This window comes from Eumetopias jubatus, unplaced genomic scaffold, assembly GCF_037043125.1.
Source record: "Eumetopias jubatus isolate StellerSeaLion01/CBP00866 unplaced genomic scaffold, mEumJub1_p1.0 scaffold_8, whole genome shotgun sequence".
In the NCBI taxonomy this organism is placed as follows: Eukaryota; Metazoa; Chordata; class Mammalia; order Carnivora; family Otariidae; genus Eumetopias; species Eumetopias jubatus.
In genome coordinates, this window is record NW_028274814.1 from 66836571 (window position 1) to 66844602 (window position 8032).

At 40.3% G+C, this 8032-nt stretch overlaps 1 pseudogene; it reads right to left on the bottom strand.

The window, feature by feature from the left end:
• Window positions 1–5293: 5293 nt before the first annotated feature.
• Window positions 5294–5702, bottom strand: LOC114216647 (large ribosomal subunit protein eL34 pseudogene; annotated as a pseudogene).
• Window positions 5703–8032: the final 2330 nt, after the last annotated feature.

Genomic DNA, 8032 nt, shown 5'->3' on the forward strand with positions numbered 1-8032 from the left:
ATTCCTCGGGTGATTTGGACTACCAGTAATATCCATTGGCAGGTGAATTGAAGAGTGGGACCAGATCTCAAATCCTAGCTTATCGATGTCTAAGACATTTAGTATTAATTGACCCCTTTTGCCTTTCTTTCAAGTACTACTGGGAGCTTCCTAGAACAGTTCTCAAAGGAATGCACCTTAGATTATGACCGAGGACACATGTACATACCTACACATATACATACCTACCTGACTGAACTAATACTTAGCCTCACATCACCTAATGCATTGTTTATCTTCTATTCTATTGTGTACGTTTTTGTTTTTTAATTCTTGGTATCCAGCAGCAATTTAAAAACATTGTCTTGGGGTAGAGGGAATATGTGTAGCAGCTGTCTCCTCCTTGGATATGTGTTGTAGATTTTAGAACAGATGTTTGTTATTCACTCCCAAGCTTTCTAGGCAATGTGCCAGTGGGACTGTCCTGCTGTTGATCTTTGAGTTGATGGCCCATCTATCCTGGATCTTGATGAGAGTGGAGCTAGAAGTGGGGGATGCTGGGAGAAAGCTCATTAAATATGGCCTTGTTCTAGGATTTAGAATGTGGTGGGTCTGCACTGAATCACTCTGTCAGACAGGTGGTTCTTTCAAAGAAATTTGGCTTCTAGGATTAAAAAATGTCTAAAAAAAATAATTGAGAGATGTAGTCATCTTCTGCTGTCCATGAGTAATCTGTTACTGAAAACCAGTTGTTCTGCATGCAAATGCTAATCTGCTATTTCTCATTTATTTTAAGTAGGAAACTTACATTATGTCAACCCTAAGCCCTCAACCAGTTTCTTAAACAGGCAACTATAGTGTGGTAAAATGCCTATATATAATGTTTAAAAATCCAAACTATCTTGTTAGGTGTGAAATGCTTAAAATATTTTTTCTCTGTCACCAAATAATATAATCAGTAACACACAGCAGATTTTGTACAGTCAAAGGCTGCTGACCAAGATGGTTTCATGTTCACTTCAGCTTGACTTCAGTTAAACAGGCTTCTTTCTGACTCTAGGCCCCTGAGCTCCCTACTTAGAATATTTACTTTAGAAAACTTAAAATTCTTTCTTTACCCCTTTGAGATCTAAATCTATTAAAAAGCCTCTGGTCAGTTTTATAACCCAGGGAAGTCTCAAGAACCTGGGGACCATCTCTTTGAAATTTATTCAGCAAAGGAGCTAGCATCCCTCTCGGTCAGCATCCACAGGAGGGAAGGAGACAACTCCAAGTTTCCTTGCTCCACGTTACAAAACTATTTCATGTTATAAAGATAAGAGAAATTTATTTTTTCTTTGGATAAAGTCAGTTAGCAAATACAGATGGCCTGTGACGTCCCGCTGACATCCTCCGGCAGGTCACCCCAGCCCTTGAAAAGCCCTGGTCCCTCTGCTGCAGGGGAGTTGAGTTCAGACTTTGTGCTGGCCTCTCTCCTATTGCAGTAGCCTCGGATAAAGTCTCCTCCACCAGTTTAACTTGGTCCAGTGCAGTTTTTGCTGTAACACCACCAATGGACCCATACTGTATCCCTTTTCTGGACAATCGATTCCACAATTTTCAAAAACTTGAACAAAGACTCTATTTACTTCCTAGGGCTGTTATAACAAAGCACCATAAATTGGAAGGCTTAGAAAACCCCAGAAGTTTATCCTTTCACAAATCTGGAGGCCAGAAGACCTAAATCAAAGGGGTTAACAGAGCCATGCTCTTTCCAAAGGCCCTAAGGAAGAATCTATTCCATGCTTTTCTGTTAGCTTCTGGAGTTGCCAATAATCTTGGTGTCCCTTGACTTGCCAAAGCATCATTCCAATCACTGCTTACATTATCACCTGACATTGTCCCTGTGTATGTCATCTCTGTGTCTTTTCTTATAAAGATACCAGTCATATTGGATCAAAGGCCCATACTACCTGAGTATGACCTCATCTTAATGGACATTTTAATTACATCTGCAAAGACCCTATTTCCAAATAAGGTCATATTCACAAGTACAAGGGATTAGGACTTCAGTATATTTGGGGGGGGGCACAGAATGCAACCCACAACTAACTCTAAAGAAACATCAATAGTATTTAGAATGAAAGACTTTTCTCTATTTCATTTTGTTAAAAATATTGTTATTATGTTTAAGAGGTAATTGAAGGTTTTCTATATAAATGTTGGCTGGAAATATTATATTGAGAGATGCATATGTTCTATGAAGCTTGGGTATTGACATAGGCAGGCCAGGTCTGAGAACCCAGAGCGGGGTCCTGCAGAACCAGCCAAGGGAGTCCTTGGCTTTGTGTGGGATAGAAATCAAATGCAAGCCACGAGGAAGTGAGAACAGAGTTTATTAAATAGTGTAAGTGTTAGAGTATAGCAGATGGAGGGTCTGAGAGACAGAAAAGTGAGTTTTCCTGTCGCTTGGGATGAGGGGTTTATATTGGAAAGGGGCCAGGATATGAGTTCCTTCAGGAATCTAGGATGGGGTGTAAGCAAAGGTGAGTGTCAGGTCAGCATTAGGTGTTATTCCCTAAATCACGAAAGGTAGGGGATATTGATGCCAGTGTCCACCAAGGTTTGTTCTAAGTGAATGTCCTAAAACACATTTAGGATCCAGTTCTTTTTATTTTTTTAATTTTTATTTTTTTAAAGATTTTATTTATGTATTTGAGAGAGAGAGAGAGAATGAGAGATAGAGAGCACGAGAGGGAAGAGGGTCAGAGGGAGAAGCAGACTCCCTGCTGAGCAGGGAGCCCGATGTGGGACTCGATCCCGGGACTCCAGGATCATGACCTGAGCTGAAGGCAGTGGCTTAACCGACTGAGCCACCCAGGCGCCCGGATCCAGTTCTTTTTAGATGTCATCAGGTGTTTGGGGGCCTAGGACGAAACTCAGAGAATGATTAACTTTTTTCTTCCCCCCTTGGAGTGGGAACATAACTTCTTCGGTTTACTCAGATACAAAGTATAGAACATGAGTAAATGGGACTTAGAGAAACAGCAGAAATAGAGTCTTTCTAAAATGGTGTCCCTTCAGTTTCCTTATCTTAGTATTAAAAATGAAGAGGCATTTATCTCCTTTGGGAGAAGATTTATCTAGGAGATGTTGTGCAGAGTAAAGAGTAATCTGTCAGCCAGATGGCAGGCTTAGGTTTGGTAAGGGTGAAGCTTTTTTAAAGAGGAATCGGCAGATGTGTCAAAGTCAAAACCAGATAAGTAAGATTGCTTTTCTTTGGGCTATTGTGTTAAGGAGAACAACCTAGATCCAAAGATCAGGGTACATCTGCAGGGAGGTTTTGCCTTAGATTTACGTAGGGAGGGGTAAACAGACTATGGGGGGATGATTTAGAGTTGGGTTGTTTTATAAGTCAGGTAGCTGAACAGGAAATATTTTTCTCTATGGTTAGCCAGTTTCGGGGGAACAAATAGTTTTAATCTTAGCTTATCAATTATATCAAAGAATGGGAAGCTGGAGGATCTATGTCTGCTCCTGTCATCAGGTTCTGAAAAGGTGGGGGGGGGAGGTCTGCATTTGGCCTGGTCACAGGCAAACAGAGGCATGATCTGTGAGAATTCTGGGAGTCATAGAAAGAGTGGACAGTGAGGTTTTTATAAGTCAAATGGGGGAAGGGTGACTCTTTGAGTAAGCCCTTTCCTAGAACACAAAGGAATGGGGGGAGACGTGGGGAAAACAAAAGGGTCGGGGAGGTGTTCTTTACCATACCGCTTTCCAGAAGCACAGGACTCTGGTAAACTACAACGTTGTCAACAGTCATGAGAACAGCCTGTGTCAGGCTGAGTGCCTGTTGTCACTGCTTGCCATTAACTATTTACACTTAATCTTTTAGAAAATGTTTATCCCTGCAAAACGGATCCCACAGTCATGGGACACCGCTGCCACCAAGTGGTGGTACCCACTTAGTGACTGCCCAACCTCAGACTTGAAAAGTAATGACATCTTTTTCTCAGACTCCAGTGGGCTCTGTGTACCCCAGGGGTATGCAAGAAAAACCACTGAGATGCAGGAAGAAAGAAAAAAAAAACAACAGAATTTCTGCTTCATTTTATTTTTATGAAAAAAGCAAGAATTCAAACTCAGTGCTGATATTTAACATACCAGTCTACACTGGGTTTCTCACCCTGAATTTATGTCACATGTTACCTTCTCAGGGAAGAATAGAAGCTTCACATAGTGGTAACTTGCTTCTCTGAACCCCTTCAGAGTGTAGTAACTCATTGCAGATTGTGAGTGTCTGATTAAGTGTAGATAATATCTAGGTTCAATTAAACTTGTCTTTACACATGGACAAGTGGCTTTAAAAGAATCCTATTGAGAAGCAGCTGGTTTAAAAAATAACTAATGTGCACTGCATGTACCAGCAAACAGGAATCCATAGAAGCCCGGATAAATATTCCTACAGTAGTAGATCTTCATCAGCTACTTGGCAAGGAGAAAAACAAGAATCTAGCACATTTTACAAGAAATGGGTCAAAAATTCAAAATTATCAACACCATTTGAAATACGGATTTACTTTAACTATTGTTAATAGGAACCTCACCCTAATTGCAGTGTATGAAGAGGTTTCATGAGATACCTGTTTTGGCTCTTACAGCCACCTGTCCACCAAGATTTGAAATAAACTTAAGTTTAGAACCAGGTATTTACACCTCTATTTTACGGTGTTAACCCACCTCTTCAAAATTTGAGGAAATGCAGGGGCACCTGGGTGGCTCAGTCATTAAGCGTCTGCCTTGGGCTCAGGTCATGATCCCAGGGTCCTGGGATCGAGTCCTACATCGGGCTCCCTGCTCCACGGGAAGCCCGCTTCTCCCTCTCCCACTCCCCCTGCTTGTGTTCCCTCTCTCGCTCTGTCTCTCTCTGTCAAAAAATAAAATCTTAAAAAAAAAAAACTTGAGGAAATGCAGTGTGCACAACCACTAGCACTTTCCCTGTAATAGGGAAAAACCTGTGACTGTTTGCAGCCTTATGATATATGTGAAAGTATAATTTTCAGAAAGGTAAAATTATGACTCTCTGGCAAAGATAAAATGGACACATTTCAAAGATTTTACTTAACTCATCCAGTAATGAAGGACCCAGTCGAGATGTTAGAGCCAATTCAAAGAGCATCTGAGAAGCAAGGATGTTTACAGGATAAGATGGAGGAGATATAAAATGACCAGTTGGCCATAAATCTTTGGAATTATCTGTTCCACTGACAAAGTTATTTGCATCTCTTCCAAACAAAAATTTTCAAATTAACAACTCTTTTTTTTTCAAGCTTTCTGATTTTTTTTTATTACTCAAAAAAGCTTCATTTTTTTATTTAGCTTTCTGACTCTGTGCTTGGGCCTTCAACACTTTCACAACGATTTTCTGCTCCTCGATAAGAAAAGCACACTTGATCCTGTCACGAACACACTTAACACACATGGAACCACCATAGACCCTGCTGACATGTTTTTTTGTTTTGGACAACCTCATAAGGACTTTAGGTCTCACAGCACGAACTCCTCGAAGTCGGCCTGGGCACACGCCACATGCAGATTTTGGTGCTTTCCCAACCTTCTTGGTATAAAGGTAAACAATTCTATTACCAGGGGTTCGGGACAGCCTAGTTTTGTTAGAGGCTGTATTATAGGACAGCCTACAATGGTAGGTCAAACGCTGGACCATTCTGAATGCCTACGGACGCCGTCCCCGGAAGAGCCAAGTTAACAACTCTCAAAGAACAGATATTTAATTGAATCAATTTGAAGAGCAAATTGGCTTTACTCAGCCATTCATAGATAGGCAAGTAGAGAGATGCTCTGAGAAATTATGCAAAATGGAAAGTTTTTGTAGGCAGGCGGGTGGGGCAAGGAAGCTATTCGCGAAGGAAAAGAAGGGATTGTTTCACGTGGTCCTATCATGAAGATGACCTCATTAGTGCTGATCGGAAATTTCCAGACTGGTCTAAAATTCCACTTTTAGGGGGCACCTAGGTGGCTCAGTCATTAAGCATCTGACTTTGGCTCAGGCCATGATCCCAGGGCCCTGGGATCAAGCCCCACATTGGGCTCTCTGCTCAGCAGGAAGCATGTTTTTCCCTCTACCACTCCCCCTGCTTGTGTTCCCTCTCTTGCTGTGTCTCTCTGTCAAATAAATAAATAAAATCTTTAAAAAGATAAAAAATATAAAATAAAATTCCACTTTTGGGATAGGCTCAAACTGCAATTAGGTTGCCAGTTAGGTAGTATAGGTTTGGTGGGTTTTAACACAAGGGACTCCATTTTGGTCATGTTTCATTTTTTAACAAATGTCCTAATTCTGGGACCTTTAATCAATAGTAATGATGGGATAAACTTTACATTGCTATGATCCTCTGGCCAAACTTAGCCCATGTATTTTATAAATAAAGTTTTACTGGAACTCAGCCAAGGTCATTCCTTATTGTCTTTGACTGCTTTTGTGCTACAGTGAAAGACCTGAGTACTCAAGCAAGAGTGCTAAAGCCCACGAAGCGGAACATATTTACTACCTAGACCTTTACAGATAAAAGTTTGTTGGCAACCTGTCCTTGTCAGTTCTTGGGTGGGCTTTGCTCTCACCTGATACAGAAAGGATGTGCAACTCACCTTTTTTGCCTTATCTGCAAGCTTTGAATAATTTTCTTGACAGCTACTTGAGAACCCTCGATACATAGTTTATCTGTTTCCATTATCTTCAGATAGGTCTTTTGGTTCAAATTCCCTGTTTTATTTTATTTTTCCCTTCAAAATGTTCTCGATATTTATTTTCACTTATGTTGCTTTATTAATTACAAGTAATTCAGAGGGCATTTATTTTTATCCTTCTAAATGAACTGCAACATTTCTTAAAGTATAAAATTTTGCATTTTTATTTTATTTTTTAAGATTTTATTTATTTGACAGAGAGAGAGCACAAACAGGGGAGTGGTAGGCAGAGGGAAAGGAAAGGGAGAAGCAGGCTCCCCACAGAGCAGGGAGAGCCCAATGTGGGACTCGATCCCAGGACCCCGGGATCATGACCTGAGCCGGAGGCAGTCACTTAACCAACTGAGCCACCCAGGCACCTGAATTTTGCATTTTTACTGTGCAGTTTAATTGACCACATCATGATATATATTGTTGTAGTTGTTAATTTCATTTTCTTGGAGTATAATGAGACTACCCATCTGCACACCCATGTCTTCATTTCAGTAACATTTTCTTTCATATTTGATATTATCTTTAACACTTCATTTGGTATGCTTTCTTAAATTTACCCTAATCATCCCTAAGTATTCCATGGTGTACTTTTGATTTCTCTCATTTTTCCTTCAGTCACCTTATACATCTCTTTTGTAATCAATGTACTTTTCACAAGCCTCTTCCCCAGGTTATTGCTTTTTACAGTGTCACTTTTATCTGGGTAATCAAAATGTGTTCAGCAATAGCATTAACTTTTATCTTAATTTATATACTTAGCTCCACCAGCTCCTTTGTTTTCTTTTTGTCTCATGTTGTTTTCTTTACTCATTCTTAAGCAAATATTTGTGTCCATGTAGTCTTTAATGTTTTAGATCACCAGTATATTGTGAAAGGGTATAACTCAGAAACAGCCAGATGGAAGAGATGCACAAGGCAAGGTATATGGGAAAGTGTGCAGGGCTGCCATGTTCTCTGAGTGTACCACTCTCCCTGAATCTCCACATATTCACCAGCCTGGAAACTCCAAATTTCCTAAGTTTTAATCTAACTGATGTTTATCAAACACATATTACATGTCAGACACTGCAATGAATCGAACCTAGCCCTGTCACTTTCACAGTTTAGTGAGGAAGTCAAATGTGTAACAGTAAAGAGGTTTTCTCTAAAAGGTGAAGTCTGAGTCAAGTCTGAGAAAGATGTCCTAGATATGTGATGCCTGTAGGCAGGGGGGAAAAAAGAAATGAGATACAGTTAATGGTTGCTAGAGGACTTTGGGATGTCATTTATTTTAGAAAGCTACTTCATTGGGCCTTTTGAGTATGGGAAAGTAAAA